The sequence below is a fragment of the Conger conger genome, chromosome 8 (assembly GCF_963514075.1).
Source record: "Conger conger chromosome 8, fConCon1.1, whole genome shotgun sequence".
NCBI classification, from domain to species: domain Eukaryota; kingdom Metazoa; phylum Chordata; class Actinopteri; order Anguilliformes; family Congridae; genus Conger; species Conger conger.
Window position 1 is genome coordinate 30,482,990 of NC_083767.1, and position 19,585 is coordinate 30,502,574.

The 19,585-nt window shown below is 39.4% G+C and overlaps 1 protein-coding gene across 1 annotated transcript in view; it reads left to right on the forward strand.

The window, feature by feature from the left end:
• The first annotated feature begins 8,795 nt into the window (after positions 1 to 8,795).
• LOC133134937 (large neutral amino acids transporter small subunit 3-like) overlaps positions 8,796 to 19,585 on the forward strand; it is a 40,621-nt gene continuing 29,831 nt past the window's right edge. The window contains exon 1 of the mRNA XM_061251556.1: positions 8,796 to 8,997. The gene's annotated coding sequence lies outside the window, so the exon portion shown is untranslated. The remainder of the gene's footprint in view (positions 8,998 to 19,585) is intronic.

A 19,585-nucleotide genomic window follows, 5' to 3' on the forward strand; every position in this document is an offset into this window, starting at 1 on the left:
TCACATCAGGTCTGTCTTGCCTTGTTTTTATGTTTTATCATTTGTCTTAGTCACGTATTGTCTTTCATGTAAAAAATGTGAGGGGTCGCAAGATGATTTTATGTCTGAATGTATAAAACAAGTTTATAAAAATTGTAAAGTTTTTCTAATTTAAATCTATCACCTTTTCAATTATTCAGGAGCCTAGATGCATAATAAAATGGTTTCCATACTGTTCCTCCAAGAGAAAGAAATGGATGCTCTGTCTACGTAAACTCAAATCTTTCCTGCTTTTGTGCGTACCATCACAAATATCTGATCACTCCAGAACTGGCCCAAACGCATACAATCACAAATATGTGATTAGCATCATTAGAACTTCAAAATGTTGTCACAATGGGTTCCTACCGTCTAACACGTGATTTCAGAAGTTGAAATAGTTGATGAATGACAATCGCTTTACAACTTGCTGACAGCAATGCTGTGCAACATCACACAGTTGTAGACTATAAACACTACTGATGATCTCACATACATTCTCAAATGTGGGTACACATTTACACCTCGTCCAGCACCAGAGTCCAAGTAGCATACATGGTCAATTGTAAATAGTTGGCATTTATATAGCACCTTTATCCAAAGCGCTGTACAATTAATGCTTTCTCATTCACCCATTCATACACACACACACACACACCAACGGCGATTGGCTGCCATGCAAGGCGCCAACCAGCTCGTCAGGAGCATTTAGGGGTTAGGTGTCTTGCTCAGGGACACTTCGACACAGCCCGGGCAGGGGATCGAACTGGCAATCCTCCGACTGCCCCTCCGACAGCTCTTACTGCCTGAGCCATGTCGCCATGTTACATACAGTGCATCTGGAAAGTATTCACAGCGCTTCACTTTTTCCACATTTTGTTATGTTACAGCCTTATTCCAAAATTGATTAAATTAATTTTTTTCCTCCAAATTCTACACACAATACCCCATAATGACAATGTGAAAAACATTTTTTTTTTTGCAAATTTATTAAATATAGAAAACTAAGAAATCACATGTACATAAGTATTCACATCCTTTGCCATGAAGCTCAAAATTGAGCTCAGGTGAATCCTGTTTCCACTGATCAACCTTGAGATGTTTCTACAGCTTAATTGGAGTCCACCTGTGGTAAATTCAGTTGATTGGACATGATTTGGAAAGGCACACACCTGTCTATATAAGGTCCCACAGTTGACAGTGCATGTCGGAGCTAAAACCAAGCATGAAGTCAAAGGAATTGTCTGTAGACCTCAGAGACAGGATTGTCTCGAGGCACAAATCTGGGGAAGGATACAGAAAAATTTCTGCTGCTTTGAAGGTCCCAATGAGCACAGTGGCCTCCATCATCCATAAATGGAAGAAGTTTGGAACCACCAGGACCACCACCGCCCGTCTAAACTGAGCAATCGGGGGAGAAGGGCCTTAGTCAGGGAGGTGACCAAGAACCCGATGGTCACTCTGTCAGAGCTCCAGCGTTCCTCTGTGGAGAGAGGAGAACCTTCCAGAAGGACAACCATCTCTGCAGCAATCCACCAATCAGGCCTGTATGGTAGAGTGGCCAGACAGAAGCCACTCCTTAGTAAAAGGCACATGGCAGCCCGTCTGGAGTTTGCCAAAAGGCACCTGAAGGACTCTCAGACCATGAGAAACAAAATTCTCTGGTCTGATGAGACAAAGATTGAACTCTTTGGCATGAATGCCAGGCGTCATGTTTGGAGGAAACCAGGCACCGCTCATCACCTGGCCAATACCATCCCTACAGTGAAGCATGGTGGTGGCCGCATCATGCTGTGGGGATGTTTTTCAGCGGCAGGAACTGGGAGACTAGTCAGGATTGAGGGAAAGATGAATGCTCCAATGTACAGAGACATCCTGGATGAAAACCTGCTCCAGAGCGCTCTTGATCTCAGACTGGGGCGACGGTTCATCTTTCAGCAGGACAACAACCCTAAACACACAGCCAAGATATCAAAGGAGTGGCTTCAGGACAACTCTGTGAATATCCTTGAGTGGCCCAGCCAGAGCCCAGACTTTAATCCGATTGAACATCTCTGGAGAGATCTGAAAATGGCTGTGCACCGATGCTCCACATCCAACCTGATGGAGCTTCAGAGGTGCTGCAAAGAGGAATGGGCGAAACTGCCCAAAGATAGGTGTGCCAAGCTTGTGGCATCATATTCAAAAATTCTTGAGGCTGTAATTGCTGCCAAAGGTGCATCAACAAAGTATTGAGCAAAGGCTGTGAACTCATGTACATGTGATTTCTTAGTTTTTTATTTTTAATAAATGTGCAAAAATTTCAAAAACTTATTTCATGTTGTCATTATGGGGTGTTGTGTGTCGAATTTTGAGGAAAAAAGTAAATTCATTCCATTTTGGAATAAGGCTGTAACATAACAAAATGTGGGAAAAGTGAAGCGCTGTGAATACTTTCCAGATGCACTGTATTTGCAAATTTAGTGCTTGACATTTTCCAAAAAACATAAACTCTTTACAACACTGGTCTTTATGTCCCCGATGTAAGCATTAATTTGTTTATGTGGCCATTCACACTTGCTCAACAGGAAAACATATATTAACTCATAGCATATGGAATAACTTAGTTAACTAACTTCAGACTGCTGGCTGTTGAAATTAGTTAACTAAGCCACAGAAAGCAGATGCCATCTCGTTCTTCTGCATTCAGCTAAAGATAATACATCAGAGAGATGCTTTATTTGCTCCCAGCACATCCTCACTTATTTCCCCATCAAGTCTTCTGGGAAGATTGGCCAAAAGAAGTGTGATATCTTAGTCACGTTATTATCTTTGTTTTGACCAAATGATGTGATTGGCTGTGTTTTAACCAGTCTAAGGTTTTAGGACATCGTGTCCAGTAACTTATAGCCTTAAAATGTACTTTACAAACATTGTGAGTGTCTGTTACAATGTCTACTAAAATCAGAATAGCTAAAAGCTAAATCAGTATCTTAAGAGGGTACTCTTGAAGTTAAATATTTCACAGGGGCATTGAATTCCTAAAAGTTGGCTATGAATTGTACACCAATATGTAAAAATGACAATCCAACATACAAGCTGGGATGAAGGATAAAATAAATAAAACGCTTTTCAATGTTCTCTAGCTATCGGACAAACATATGGTGGATATTCTAATTATTCAGACCGTAAAATAGGAACTGTGATGCTGATCACATTAATCCGAAATACCAGAATGTTAAAAAGGTTGAAATTACAATTACATTTTTAAAATGGTTTTAAAAATAAAATGCAATTAATTATTAAAATTACTTTGATAAAGTCATTATAATTAATAATGCAGTACGGTTAATAATACAATTATTGATAATATGTATTATACTGGAAGGTAAATGCAAATCAACAGACTACTGTGTAAGATTGCCAGTGTAATGCCATAATGTTACACTAGGGATCCAAAAATGATGTAAATCTAGTGGTGTTTTCAGGAAATTGCACTTTATGACTATTTAACTGAGAAAGCCAAATAATACAGGTATTCTAACTTATGCTATGGCATACAGCATTCTTTACTTGCCACGGGTAAAGTATCCTGCAGCTCCTGCCCTAACAAATGTGCGGAACGGTCCGTGAAACATTAAGGTTCCCCTGGTCCCTAGTCCCTATTACATTGGTTCCACCTCGCCCACTGTTACATTTTCTACTGGGCTCGGACCATCTAATGCCATTTTACATCAGTATGTCAGAAATAGTGCTATTTTTTTGTGGTGCAGCTGCATACCCAATTGAGAAAATCACTTGTACCTTTCTGCCTCAGCAGAAATGTAGACCTTGGGATGTTTCTGTTACTAATCTTACACAAATCCATATTCAGCCACCTCAAATGATTTTAACAGTCTCATCTGTAGTGTTAAAACCAGTAGCCTTTCAAACATGTAAATGTGGATTGGGAATACTGTGTCTTAACTTAAGGAGGTTTTTTTATTTATTAAATCCTGATGTATTTCTTGCTACTGAATCTTGATTAAATATTTCTGTGTCGGACAATGAAATAACAATGGATGGTTATTGTGTTTTTAGATGTGACAGGAAAAAGGAGGAGGGGTAGTGATGTTTGTTAAATCCACACTTGCTGTAAACGTTTTATTATCCTCCTCTATTCCTGAACAGATTGAGTGTCTAGTTATTAAAATTCACATGGGTTGTAAAAGTATTACACTAGCAGGTGTGTATCACCCACCGAGTGCTCCTTCCCCCTCTATAATCAATTTGTCTAATATCCTGTCCGCTCATGCCCACACTGAATTAGTTGTCCGGGCGAAAGATTTAACTCGGTTGACTTTGATCTAATTTCAACGAAAAGACCACACAAGTACGCTCTGAGTGCCGTCTTTACTTTGGATTTTAGTGATCACTGCCCAGCAGCATGTATTAGAGACATGGAAGCTTCAAAAGCACCACCATGTTTTATTACTAAAAGAAATGTAAAAAATTTCTGTGAACAGGGCTTCCTGCACAATATATTTTGGAGTGATTTAAGCTTTGCTGGTTTTATTCCAGACCCAGCATTGTCTCACTTTACTACTGTATTTAATTGTGTTGTGGATAAGCATGCTCCAGTTAAGAGACTTTACATTACATTAAATTAATGGCATCTGGCTACAAAGTGCATACCCATAACCAGGGATAAGTGCGCTGAAAGACCCTAGAGGGAAGTACAATTTCAACTGCTACTTGTACAACAAAGATAAGGACCAAGAATTTTTTTTTTTTTTAACGAACAAATAAACAAAAAAAAGTGACCAAACTTAACTATACAAACACTGCTTACCTAGCCAACTAAAAATACCGATACACAAAGTAAATCACAAAGACAACAATTAAGATCCACAGGGAGGTAGGGAGAGACGGGGAGAGGTGCTGCTTGAAGAGGTGCGTCTTCAGTTTGCGCTTGAAGGTGGGGAGAGATTCCACAGTTCTGACCTCAACGGGGAGTTCGTTCCACCACCGTGGAGCCAGAACAGACAGTAGTCGTGAGCGTGAGGTGGAGGTTCGGAGAGGGGGAGGTGCCAAGCGGCCTGTGGAGGCTGAATGAAGAGGTCTGGCAGGGGTGTAGGGTCTAATGATTTTTTGTAGGTAAGCTGGGGAAGACCCCTTAACTGCTTGGAAGGCTAGCAATAATGTTTTGAATTTGATGCGAGCCATGAGCCAGTGGAGGGAAGTAAGCAGGGGGGTGACGTGTGAGTATTTGGGAAGGTTGAAGACCAGACGAGCTGCTGCATTCTGGATAAGTTGGAGGGGTCTGATGGCAGACGCTGGGAGGCCAGCCAAGAGGGAATTGCAGTAGTCCAGGTGGGACAGAACCATCGCTTGGACCAGGAGCTGGGTCGAGGAGGGGGTGATAAAGGGGCGGATTCTCTGTATGTTGTATAGGAAGAACCTGCATGACCGGGTCACCGCTGCAATGTTCTCGGAGAGGGAAAGTCTGCTGTCCATCACCACACCGAGGTTCCTTGCACTGGGTGATGGCGTAAGTGTGGTATCCCCAAGGGAAATGGAGAGATCCAGATGGGGAGAGGTATTAGCAGGGATGAATATCATTTCAGTCTTATCTGGGTTGAGCTTCAGATGGTGGTTGTCCATCCAGCTCTGGATGTCACTCAGGCAAGCAGAGATACGGGCTGAAACCTGTGTATCAGATGGTGGGAACAAGATGAAGAGTTGAAGAGCTTTATCCACTGAACTACGCATCAGGGATGATGCATGGAAGCAAGGGAGGGAAAGCAAGGGAAACCCAGGCGCAATATGACTGGCAGGTTAACTGCCATATAAGAAATAATTGCTGCTCGTCTCGTTGTTGGCGAAGAGTCAGGGTAATACTGCTAAATTTTGGGAAATTGTCAAGTCCCTGAATTCCAGTCCTTCTTCATCAATACCACACTCTATCCACACAGATTCCGGACCTATTACTGATAGACACAAGATCTGTGATTTTTTTTACCAACATTTTATAGCGGCTGGAAAAATCAGTCCTCTACAGGAGAGACGTCTGACCTCAGCTCTAACTCTCTAAGGAATTTACAGTGAAAGAGGTCCTATTTGAATTAAATGTGAATAAATACGCTGGAGAGGATCATTTAGTCTTTTGCGTCTCGCAGCCCCACTGATTGCACAATCAGTAACTAATATTTTTAATTTGTCATTATTGACCGGGTTTCTTCCCAGTGTATGGAAAGCTGCTCATGTTCTTCCATTATTCAAGGGTGGTGATGCCAATTCAGTATATCATATCTGTCCATCTCAAAATTGTCTTGCCTGGCTAAGATCTTGGAATCACTTGTTTAGCAACAACTATGCAGCTTTTTAACTTTCAACAATATTTTAAATCCACAGCAATCTGGCTTCAGGCCTAGTCACAGCACCATTACAGTTGTATTTACAGTCTATATAAATGATATTGAAATGAAATTTTAGATAATTTTTATGCTGATGACACAGTGCTTTACTCCTTAGCACCAACAAGCACCCAGGCCCTTACTTACTTACAATCAACTTTTAATGTTATACAGCATCCTCAAGTTCAGTACTACAAGTATTTAGGTATCTGGCTGGATCATGATTTATCTTTTAAAACTCATGTGTCCAAAAACATCTAAAATCAGGTTTCTTTACAGAAATAGATCCTGTTTTTCACTGGACAACAGGAAGAGGATTGTGCAGGTGACAATCTTACCCATATTTGAGTAAGGAGATGTCCTGTACAGGCATGCCTCTAACAGTACTTTAAGGCCCATGGACGCAATTTATCATAGTGCATTGCGCTTTATTACAGGAGATGGTTTCCGAACACATCACTGTGCTTTATATAGTTCAGTAGGATGGTATTCTCTTCAATATAGAAGGAAGCAAAATAGCATTCTATTTATTTATAAAGCCTTGCTAGGCAAACTTCCTCTCTACCTGACCAGGCTTCTGTCCATCAAAACCACAAGTCATCGTATCTCAAGATTGGATTACATTAGAGGCACCCAGAACTAGAACATTTCTGGGCAATTATCCTTTTAGCGCATTTTCACCTTATATGTGGAATAAATGTCAGGATATACTGAAGCTAGATTGCCTTACCCCAATTGAGTCGTTCAAGAAATTAGTGATGGATATGATTCTAAAAGAGGCCGAATATACCTGCCTTTAGTGATAAATTAGGACAATCAGATCACTATTCCTTATGTCCTTATGTTTTTATTTATTTATTTATTTTATTATTTTATCCCTATATTTTGCATGGTGTATATGAAGTCCTAGGATTCAAACTGTAAATTTAGTTTTTTATAAAACAGTCACTGTAAATGTTTTATTGTAATCAGGGCTCCCCTGAAAAAGAGACCTTGGTCTCGGTGGGACTTCCCTGCAATAAAGGTTTCTATCTATCTATCTATCTATCTATCTATCTATCTATCTATCTATCTATTCGTTCTGATGTCACAAGACATGACATTTAAGCCAAATGCAACATGCTTCCTCACTCTGGGCACCAAAAAATCTAGCAGTATAACTGCATAAAGTAATCAGTCTCATAAAATTATTGTTATCTGAAATATCTAGCCACAAATTTTAACCAATATTATGCAAAGAGGGTGAAGAGGGAAAAGAGGGCTGGACAATGCAGCTGTCTTATACTCTTATACTGTGAAAGTGTATTGCTCCTGCCATTACAGTATTGGCTTAACGTCATGCCGGGGTGGATGTCACGGAAGTGTCCTGTGGAAACATGGGAAGTGTAGTTACGTGGTCCCAACAGATGTCATCTAACTCCGCCTACTGTCAAACACTGCCTCTCCACCCCGATTCTAGTACCTGTTAAAGAATATGCAATTGTATACCATACCATCTGGACTTATTACATTATTGCAAAACAATGATGTAAAGCCACATTTTGATCTATATTTGAAAGTAAAGGTATGAGCATAAAAGACAAAATAAATGCATTTATGCAGTTATAAAATGTTCTTATGAAAATCTACCAAAACCCTGTAACGCCTATACTAAAGAGATTTGGAATTCACAATTAAAAAATATCTGACTAAGGAAATCAACTGGAAAGAAAATATTGCAAAATTCAATAAGGTCCAAGAGATATCATTCAAACTTATTTACCGCAATTATCTTGTAAACCAGGTATTGGCAAGGTTTAGAAAGAATATTGATTTGGAATGTTTTTTCTGCAAAACTGAAAATGAATGTAATACTTATTTATTCTTTTAATGTATATATACTAAAGTATTTTGGTATGATTTTGAAAGATTTTTCAAAAGGACCATTGATGTAGAAATTCACCTGAAATAGAAAGATATTCTTTTGTTTTATGATGGAAAAATGTTACATAACATTTTGTATATTGTATATTGATGATGATGATAATAATAATAATAATAATAATAATAATAATAATAATAATAATAATTCATCACCAGGGAAGATACCCAGCATCTGGTGATGTCTATGCATCAGAGACTTCAAGCAGTCATCGCGTGCAAAGGATAGTCAACCAAATATTAAAAATACATCCAATATATGTTAGTACTGGAAACTAGCAGCAGGGAGAGCTGCCGTGCTAATAATGAAGATTCCTGTTACAGTGACTATGACCCCCTGATCTGACTGGCAATGTCGCTTGAGAGATGGAGGGAAAAGGAGAGGTGTGCTTGGGGGTGGGGTGTCAGTTCAAATTGAGAGAGAGAGAGAGAGAGAGAGAGAGAGAGAGAGAGAGAGAGAGAGAGAGAGTAGAAGTAGTTTACAGTAGGCTACATAAGCTGCCTACTTGGCTGATGTGGCAAAGCCTCTGTGACTATTAAGGGATATTTGTAAAAGAAGAGAGACATCCCTGAATCCTATATATTTATATACACATCAGCTTTATAAATATATTTATAAAAAACATATTTCTACGCGCAGAAAAAAGGGTTACGGAAAATAACGAACAGTGATATACCGGCTGAAGTAAGTTTTTCTTTCTTTCTGTCCGCATGTGAACGCAAGTTTAATCACTGACGGAAACGTTTGGGCTGTAAGAAATACTCGGCGAACTCAGACGTCACACACGTGGCACGAGCTTCTGCTCTCGGTAGCTGCTATGTTGCTCGCCACCGTTTTTTGTTCCTATAGTTATGATTTCATTTATTCTATTAAACACCGTTAATTCACATTCACGGATGCATGTTGTGTGTTCTAGCCATGACTTCTTTGTTGATAAAGGAACCACGTGGGGAATCTTGTAAATCGTCGTTAGCGTCTTTCGTGTTGCAAGCTAACCAGTTGTAGCAGGCAATTTTTTTTCCATTAAATGTCTCAATTTCGTTTTCAAAGTTTTCTTTCGCGATCCCAAGCGATCCACCGGGAACCGGAGCGTCATGAATCGTATAAAGTGTCAGTATTATACGTTGTTATGTTCTGGGGTCCCTAACTTCGAAGGGAAGTTTTAAAGTCTAGTTTTAACTAATTTCATGCCGATGTCGTTTTACTTGAGGCTGCTGCGTTTTATTGAAAAGTAAGCCCCAGATTAGCCCCATAAATATCAGCGTAGTAAACAATATTTATATTTGTTTTTCAGTTGGCCCCTTTATTGTTTGAGGGAAAAACAACGGACCACACAAAAAAAAAGGCAAATCAATAAGTTGCTTCATAGCTGTCTTTGTGTGTCGATATTCCCACACCTTGTCCACCCCCTCCTTTTGGATGGAAATAGGCTGTCAAGGTCAGGCCGTCAAACAATGTAAAGTTACGTTACAACAGAAAAAGAATGTGCTATGAAGTGTACTGTGTTCCATGCACAGTAACATGGCAGAACAGATTGTAATGCAGAGGAATAACATTCATTGAATTTACAGGAGTGCAATTATGAGTAATTTGCCTGTATAGTGGGGTTATATAGGGTTCATCTCAGTACATTGCACCCTGTGTCTTCTAAAACCATCCCTTTGGCACCACTCACTTTGCAGCTATCAATTTTCCTCAACCCCTATTTTGTTTTGTGCCAGTTTTAGTCTGTTATGTTTAGAAAAAAAGTGGATCACAATATCAGTGACGTGGATGTCAGTTTCTCTCGCTCTCTCTCACACACGCACACATGCTCACACCCAAAACTGGCGGGAAATGACGTGCGTTTGCGGTAAAACAGAGCATGTGTTGGTGTAGGTAAACACTCGGGTTCTGTTTCAAGGCACAAAATAGGACATATTTTCAACATCAGGGGAGCAGTGTTTTACACTGTGCAGGGTTTGGGTGAAGTGTCAGGGGCAAGACTGAATTCAAGGAAAGCAGATACTGCACAGTGTTGTGGATGGAGGGGGCTAAAATTCCTCCACAGTGATGTGAAAGACTGATATCATCAGGTTGTACAACTACTTATTGAAGTGACTGCAAAGCAGCTGGAAATAGCTTAAATAATTATACATTATGGCAAAGGGATCAGGGATGTATCCACGACACATCCACAAAATGTGTATTCAAAGTAATGTAGATAGCCTAACTATAATAACACGCAATTCTGAAAAAAACCGTATTGAAAACAATGTCAGGATTGTATGGGCATGGTCTGGACCACTTCACCACACTACCCACCTCCCTCAACGTTTCCTAAAATGTACCACCCACAAGTACATTTTATTGGAGAAGGAGGGATACTGGGAGAGGGATAAGGTTGGTACAGGGATTACAAGCTGAAAAATAGAACAGAAAGGCCCCAGTCAGGATTAGAACCCAGGATGTTGTGAGGCATCAGTGTTCTCCACTGTCCTGACACAAATCTCTATAAGAAAATTCTACATACAAATTTTATGAAACTATGTGAGGAGATATGTAATGAGACTAAAACATTTATTGGCCATTAGGTCAGGGAATTCTTTGTCATCAAGGACCCTAATCCAGTAGATCAGAATCTGGTAATAACATGAACTCCATCCATTCAAAGATGTTCAAAGTTTACTGATATAAGCTGATATTGCAATGTATTTGCCTTCTCTAATTTTGCTGATGCATAATGCATACAATAATAACTCCATACAATGTAGTCTGAATCCATTCACGGATTTACCTCTACAGTCCCTTTAAGTTAAGGGGACAATTACTTTTTCTCATGGGTGTTTGGTGACTTTTTTTCATTGAATGAATGAATGAAATAATAATTCAAAATGTGCTTTGTGTTTACTTGGGTTTCCTTTGTCTTATACTACATTTTGGCTAAAGATTTGAAACTATTAATTGTGGCAAATATTTTATGCAATAATAGAAAAAAGCAGAGAGGGGGCAAATACCTTTTCATGGCATTAAGATATGGTGGATTTCACTGATGTAAGATTACTGCTGTGCTGTTACATGCATGGAAACTTCTTAAAGTAAGCCATACAGTACATGGCATGTAAGTAAGAAGGAAGGCTATTTAGATTGTAATTGCAAAAGCATTCAAATGTGTCAGTGGGGGGTATGGTACAAAATAAATCCACTTAAAGTACACCATTGAGCTCAGAAAAGGCTCTGTTGAACTGTGGCTAATGGCATGACACACTTGTGTTATGGTTTCTACCACAAAGCCTTGAACAGATTTCCTGCCGCTGGCCTCCTCAGTTTATGCAGCTAAGTGAGAGGCTGTTTTTAAATGCCTGTGTATTTTTTTTTTCATGATTCACTTTTTCACTTTACTTTGAATCAATTCTGCTTTCCATGCAGGTGATACTTAGAGCTTTTTTTAATTGATACAGATAACCATTCACAATGGAAGTATCCCACACTGGAATGAAACATTCAGCCACTGGAGCCACTGAACTGTGCTGCTTTTGCTATGGAAAAAAAATGAAAAACATGATAAAGCAAGTCAAATATTATTCCCTTGTAAAGCAAAGAGTGGCATGGAAAAATTCACAGCTATGTGGATGTAAAAGCTTGGGGGAGGGCATTTTTGTTTTATAAATTAAGAAAGGAGAGATGGTAAATGGCAGGCATTTTATATAGCGCCTTTATCCAAAGCGCTGTACAATTGATGCTTCTCCATTCACCCATTCATACACACACTCATACACCGACGGCGATTGGCTGCCATGCAAGGCCCCGACCAGCTCATCAGGAGCATTTGGGGGTTAGGTGTCTTGCTCAGGGACACTTCGACACAGCCAAGGCGGGGGATCAAACCGGCAACCTTCCGACTGCCAGACGACTGCTCTTACTGCCTGAGCCATGTCGCCCCATATTAAAGATGGGGGGTTCTTCATCCAGGGACCAAGAAATTTTACTTCACACAAGGGGCACTTTGTCCAAGGAGCAAGATAACACTTGAAAAATCTGAGAATCAATGACAGCAACTAATTTTATCGGCGATGAAGCTCATGTTTGGTGAGACTCCTTCCTGAGGGTTTTGTCTGTGACATAGTAGAACAGTGAGTACTAGTTCATATGGTAATAATAGTGGTCTGGTTAGAATTTAGAACCAGGCTCTAGCTCTGCTGGCACATTTTAATTTATCAGAGAAACATGCCTCACTTTGGAAACGACCGCTGGGGATCTGTCTGTCTAACAGCTGCCACACACTCGAGCATGAATAGGCTGGAAATGTACCTTTGGATTTGCAGTGTCTGTAATACCTAACATCAGCTAAGTAGCTTCAGATGTATTTTTCCTTATAAAACAAATTTAACTAAAGTGCCCCCCCCCCCCCCCCCCCCCGCCCCCTGAAAAGCAGAATACCACAAGAGGCTTAGCCTGTAAAATTAAGCCGCATGGGCCCATGAGTAAAATGCCACACCCCCCTAAACAAAGAATCCTGTCTGAAACCTAGATTGGGGGTGGCTGAACCCCCCCCCCAACCCAAAGTTTGTTACATTCTGTAGTATGAGGGATCATAGGGAGGGTGCGGGGAGGCAAATGTTTGGGGGGATTAATTGGGCTAGGCTGACCCACATTGCACTGTTCCAGGCTGGTGTGGCAGACTCCAGACATACAGCCTCCAGGTGATATGCTCACCTGCTCAAACATGTCACTTGACAAAACACAGCAGTGGGTAGTGGGGGAGGGGGTCTCAGCTGTGAGTGCCAGAGGATATCAGCAGAAGAGCACCCAGAGTAGTGCAGATGGTTAGCTTTAATTTGACGGTATTTACATCCATATTTGGTGATTTGTATAGGAATTACAGACGTTTTTATACAGTCCACTCCAATCTAGGGCAGAGGTTCTCAAATGGTGTGCCGATGGGAGCTGGCCAGGTGTGTCATGGAATTTGTCCTAAGCATGAAATAGCCTACTTAAATTATTCCCTTTCACGCATACCATCACAAATATGATCAATTTAGAACTGGCCCAAACTTTTTTTTTACTGGAGTGGCCAATGGGTGGGGGTGGGGGGTCCAAGGGTTGCCTGGGGGTGGCCACCATATCTCCTGGCTTCACATGCAACATTTTTGGGGGTTATTTATGTTTTCTTATTGTTTTATGTGTGAAAAAACAACGACAAAACAATATGCATTACTTGTCTGCTAAGACATAAATTAATAGGCTATAGGCTACTGATATGCTAATTTACAGGATGACATTAACAATGACAAATAAATACGCTTTTGTCAAAGACCCTTCTCTGAGCTCACTAACAAAAGTTAAGGCTATTCAGTAGACAAATGCTCTAAGCAAACAAACAAAAATGCATAATGCAAACCCTGGGTACCTTCTTTGAATTGACACAAGGGGCACACTTTTGAGGCTCTTTCTTTGGTGCGCTGTGTGCAAAAACAGGCAGTGTGGAAAAAATGTGGCATGGAATAAGGAATAGAATGCTCTGAGACTCAGATGATTCTTTTCCTTATTCCATGCCACACTGCCTGAGGACAGTGCACTGAAGAGCCTGATAATTGCACCAATTATGACTAAACTGAATTACATAGTATATGTAACAATATGTTAACAATATATGATGCAATGTCAATTAGATGTTCATGGATCAAGAATAAAAACAAATATCATAACCATATTTAAGGCCATTAAAGTCACGGACTGTGTTCTGCAGAACAAACTACAAGGTGTAGAGCAATTCCTGCCATGATACACCTTCATAATACCATTTTACGGGCTGGTTTCAATTGGAGAAGAAGAATAACATGAAGTAACACATGCATCAGAGCTGGTGAGAATGTGATTTTGGACAAAGCAAGAATGTGTATTATCATCTTTTAGAGATGTATTACAATAAATAATGCTCTGACGTGTAACTAAGCCTGTTCAATAATTTGTGGTGATGGATCTATAACAAATTAACTTAATTTAAATTCATAATTTTAATCATATTAATGAATGAAAATGATGATAATACACATTCTTGCTTTGTCCAAAATCACATTCTCACCTGCTCTGATGCATGTTACTTATCCAGTCACTTCATGTTAGTCTACAGTGAACACAAACTCAACAACATAAGAAAAATGAGCTTAATCTAAATTAAATATTTTCAAACAATAGAGGGGTCAGACACTGGGATGTTGTTTAGCACCACATAATTTTAATGTTCACAAACAAATGTAATATACATTTCGTAATATTAATGCATCCTTTAAGATCCTTTAAGGGAAATCAGATTTTAGGGGTGGCACCATCCACCCTGCTAGAAGCACGCATGAAGCCAACATCGGTACAACTTGCCAGTTAACAAAGTAAGAAAAGCGCTGTGAAGGCTAGTGTAATTCCAGAACAGGGGCTGCATGCAGAAAAAAAAAACATGGCCACTGGAATTATTTTCGAATTTACGCACGAAAGGGTTAAATGTAATACACAGAAAATGTTTTTATTTAACAAATGTAATTTAAAAAAATGAAACAACTAAACCCATGAAGAGAAAATGAACCACGATGCAACTAAATAAAAAAAATAGGCTTAATGTCAGCAAGAGTCTTTTTACCAGAACCAACTGAAAACATCCTGTAATTGTATCAATTGTGTTACTCGTTTCATGCTACCTTGTGGTAAGCTTAGAATAGTGCTTTGGTATTAAATACTTTGTAACAGCACTTTTACGTTGCCTTGCTTAGACCAGTGCTTGCAAATAAAATAATTTGTAATTGCACTTAAATTAGTTATATAAATGCACTCACTGAGACAGAAACTGTTATGTACGGTACTGGGGACCCAAAAGCAGACCAACGGATAATCCAAAAACGTAGTTTATTCAGTACAGAGCCAAGACATCATAAGACAGTACCCAAAACAAAAAAGAACAGTTGAAAAAACAAGCAAGGGTCGAAATCCAGGAGATCAGAAAAACAGGTACAAAAGGGCTAAGGCAAAAGTCAAAGTCGTAGCAAAATAATCAAAACCAAATAAACAGATGGGCAACCAAAACAAGAGGGCAAGGCAAACTCGGATAGCAAAGCAAAGGGGTGTCCTATAAGAATCTTGATGAACAGGCGTACTTGAATCTCGGCACTGAATACAATCGACATTCAAAAAAAATAGACAACAGGTGGGAAACATAATGGGGAAATGATACAATAACAGGGGGGAGACGAAAACACGGACTGGATGCATATAGACACACATGCTCCGGATGAGGGAGTGGACATTTGCATAGAGTTGGACATGTAGTGATAGTAAGAGACAGGTGCAAACACTTTGCTGAAACTAAGCAAGTAATCAGGGATAGCATAGGAAGGCAGAGTTATAGAACAGCATGGAAAACTAGGAGATAACGTTAGTCAGTTAGGTATGTGATTAAATCTGAACCCAATTAAAGTGACTGTTAGTTTGTTAGTTAGACAGTGGGGGAGGGCACTAATCGGATTAGTACTGTACAATCTGTAAATTAGTAGTAGTAGTAGTAGTTTACAACATTTAACTATCGAGAGAAGCCGGAAGTAAGAAATGCGAGGCTGGAAGAAATGTTGAAAACCCAGAAACTACCAGAAACCACCGAATAGTGAAGCATCTCTGAACACACAACGCATCATAATTCTAAGTGGATAGGCTACAGCAGTAGAAGTCTAAAAAAGAAGTAATAAATAACTAATAACGTGCTTGGTGAGTGTAGTTGCACTGCCCAGTGGTAGGCTTGAGTTAACAGCGCTTCAGAATGAAATAATTTGTAAATTAGTTAATATGTAACACGTTGTGCGCTGTCTTGGTTGCGCTTTAGAATGAATAACTTAATATATAGTTATTATTGTTAACAATAAAACATGGTTTTGTTTTGGTAAAATATCAAAGATCTTGAGTCAAGCTTTTTTTATTGTGGTTTGTATTTGAGAAGTAGGCTTATGTTAAGCAATATACACATTTACTACAGTTTATTTTACATTCATGAGGATGTAGACATCATAGTATTTTGAGAAGAACAAATGGTGTGCCTTGGAAATATAATCTATATAAAGGTGTGCCTTGGGACAAAAAACTTTGAAAACCACTGATCTAGGGAACCAATAGTAATTGGACAACCGACTACTCAGCTCTTTCTCGGCCAGCTGTGTGTTGTTGCATCACGTTTCACGTACAAGAAAGTTAACATTGATATTATTATTATTAGTGTATTATTTCAAAGACAATGTAGTGGCGTACAGAGCCAAAATGACCAAAACTGTTTAACTGTCCAAATGCTTTGCAACTGTTTTGCAGAAGGTGCTCAGCACTGAGAGCCAGCCATTATTTCTTTGTGTCAGACAGCAGTCTTTTCCAGGTGTGACGTTACACATTAACTCTGACCCCCTTCGCTAAAGTAGGCTAATCATTGTTGAGCCAAGCCATTGGAGCCATTCTTGCTAAAATATCCCCTGGGTGTAATGTATAGTCTAAACAGTGTATCAGTGTCTTAACCAGCCCTCCTGTGAGGACTGAATGCTCAACTGCTTATTCTGGGGTTGGAAATTGTAACAAGCATATGCTACTGCCACAAATGGAAGAGTCAGATCTGGGCACCAAAGAAAGGTGTGTTACTAATGTTTGTGTTACTTGCTCTGTCCACTTATAGGAGAATGGGAAATCTATCCTTCCCTGGCAAGATGAGATGTTCTCAATTAAGTTTTAAAATTGCACTCAACAACACATTGTAACATGATGGGACATACAAGCAAAGCAAAGATGGTAAACACTATGCCACACACCTACCGACAAAAACAAAATGGCAAAAAAAACTCACAGCAACAAGATAAAAACATAAATGGAGAAAAAAGGCTGCATATAATAAACATTTTCAAGCATGAGAAAATGATATACTTTTATTTCAATACATTTACTCTCATGTTTTAAGGTTATTTATTTAGTAATATATTTTTTTCTGAAAACCACAGCTGTTAAAATTATTGGCACCCCTAACAAAGTGAAATCGACAATACACGAGATTTATGTTATGAGTTATTAGGTAACAAGCATGCAAAATCCCTTTGTTAACCATTAGCATGGGAAAAGCCAAAGAACTGTCAATTCAGAAGGTAATTGACCATCACAAGTCGGGTAATAGGTACACAATAACACAAAAATGGTTAAACATGCACCTTAACACTGGTAGGGCAATAATAAAAAAGCCGAAAACATATGGAATGGTTGCAAACTTGCCAGGAAGAGGACGCAAGTGCATATTATCCCCACAGACTGAAAGGAAGATGGTAAGGGAGGCCACGGATTGCAGTTTAAGAATTGTCGAGATTGGTTGCGATTTGGGGTCAACAGGTAAAAAAAATAAAAGATTGCACCTCCACACCAGCAAACTCTGAAAGGGTGGTACGAAGACAGCCCTTACTGAGCACAATAAACAAAACCAAGCATCTTGAGTTTGCCAAACCTCATTGGAATAATGCCTGGAAGGGAGTGCTATGGACAAAATTGAACGTTTTGCCCATACCATCAACATGTTGGGTGGCAAAATGGAATGCATACAAGGAGAAGCACCTCATACCTGCTGTCAAATATGGATTTTTTGCTGCCAGTGGTCCAGGGGCACTATTTAACTTTGCCCCCTTGTACTTGAGTCATTTGTATTTATATAATACAAAAGACTAAATAAAACTGCAAGATGACGATGCCAGATTGTTAAAAAGACTCCGCTAGCGAGACCAGCAGCTTAGATGCTCATTTGCAAATAAGGCTCAGCAACATATTTCCGGTTTGGTAGAAATTGAGTCTGTTTAGAAAATAATAAAATACAGACACATTTATGGAATCAAATATACCACCTAGTTATGAAGTTATGATTGTTTTTGACTAACGTTGATGGTAGGTAATTTTAGTACTGAACTAATATAAAACATGGTAAGCTTGTACGGGGTTTCCTACCCATAATGTGTCATATTCAGGTGACACACAGTTTAGGAATATCGCTGAATGAATATACACACGTACATTACCATCCTAAGAGCGTTTGGGTTGAAGGCAAATATTTGTTCGACATAAATCTCTGCAGATTTATGTCGAACATAAATACCCTAAGCTGCTGGGGCGGGCTGTATTGCTGTAAAACTGTTTTTAGCTTATCCTGGCTTTATCCGGCTGTTGTGCATACATTACTGTTGGGTTTTTTTCTAGTGTGAGCGCAGGCATCATACAGCAGACATCATAGTGCTTTCGGTCTGTGTATATTCCGATATTATAAATAGTTTTATGTTCGTTTGCCTCCTAAAATCCAACCCCACGTCCATGTTGTATGAGGTGCTAACAGAGAATTACAGGATTTGGACTTGCTATCGATAAACCTGTGTCATTATCTGTTTCCTGTCAAAGTCACGAGCGTTTCGCTTTTTGTTACTTGTTACTTTTGTTACCTGTGCTTTCCGTCTTCTCATTCATTTGTTTCACCTGTTGTTACTTCCTGATTAGTGTTATCACCTGATTCCCGTTCCCCCTTGTTATCTGTCCTATATATACCTGTCTGTTTAATTTGTTCTGTGCCAGATTGTAATGTGCTCCTGCCATTCTCTCCAGTGGTTTTCTTGTCTGATATTCTCGTGTTCTGACCCGTTTTGTTTTCAACCATTACCTTTTCAACCATTATTTTTCTTCTGTTTGTGTTTGACTTGCTGTTCTGGAATTACCGGCTTATGTTTTTGGATTTAGTTCATTTTTATCTGCCTGCTTCGACTGCCTTACTGTTATCGACCTTCTGCCTGTGACTACGACTTTTTATTTTTTCGTTATATCTGTCTGCCTCGTTACCGAACCCCTGCCTGGATTGTTGTTTAGAAACTGCAGAAATGCTGCTCACTGTATTTTTGGGGGGGTTTTGCAACTTCTTTGCAAACTCTAGAGACTAGTGGGCTTGAAAATCCCAGGAGATCAGCAGTTTCTGAGATACTCAAACCACCTTCTCTGCCACCCTCATTCCACGGTCAAAGTCACTTAGATCATTTTTTTTTCCCATTCTGACGGTTGATGTGAACATTAACTGTATCTCCTGACCTGTATCTACATGATTGTATGCATAGCACTGCTGCCATAGAATTGGCTGATTAGATAATTGCATGAATAAGTAGGTGTAATAAAGTAAAGATGTTCCTAATGAAGTACTCGGTGAGTGTATACATTATAAGGCTATATACTGTATTTAAAGTCTACAAAAAACAAACTTCATAAAGTATGA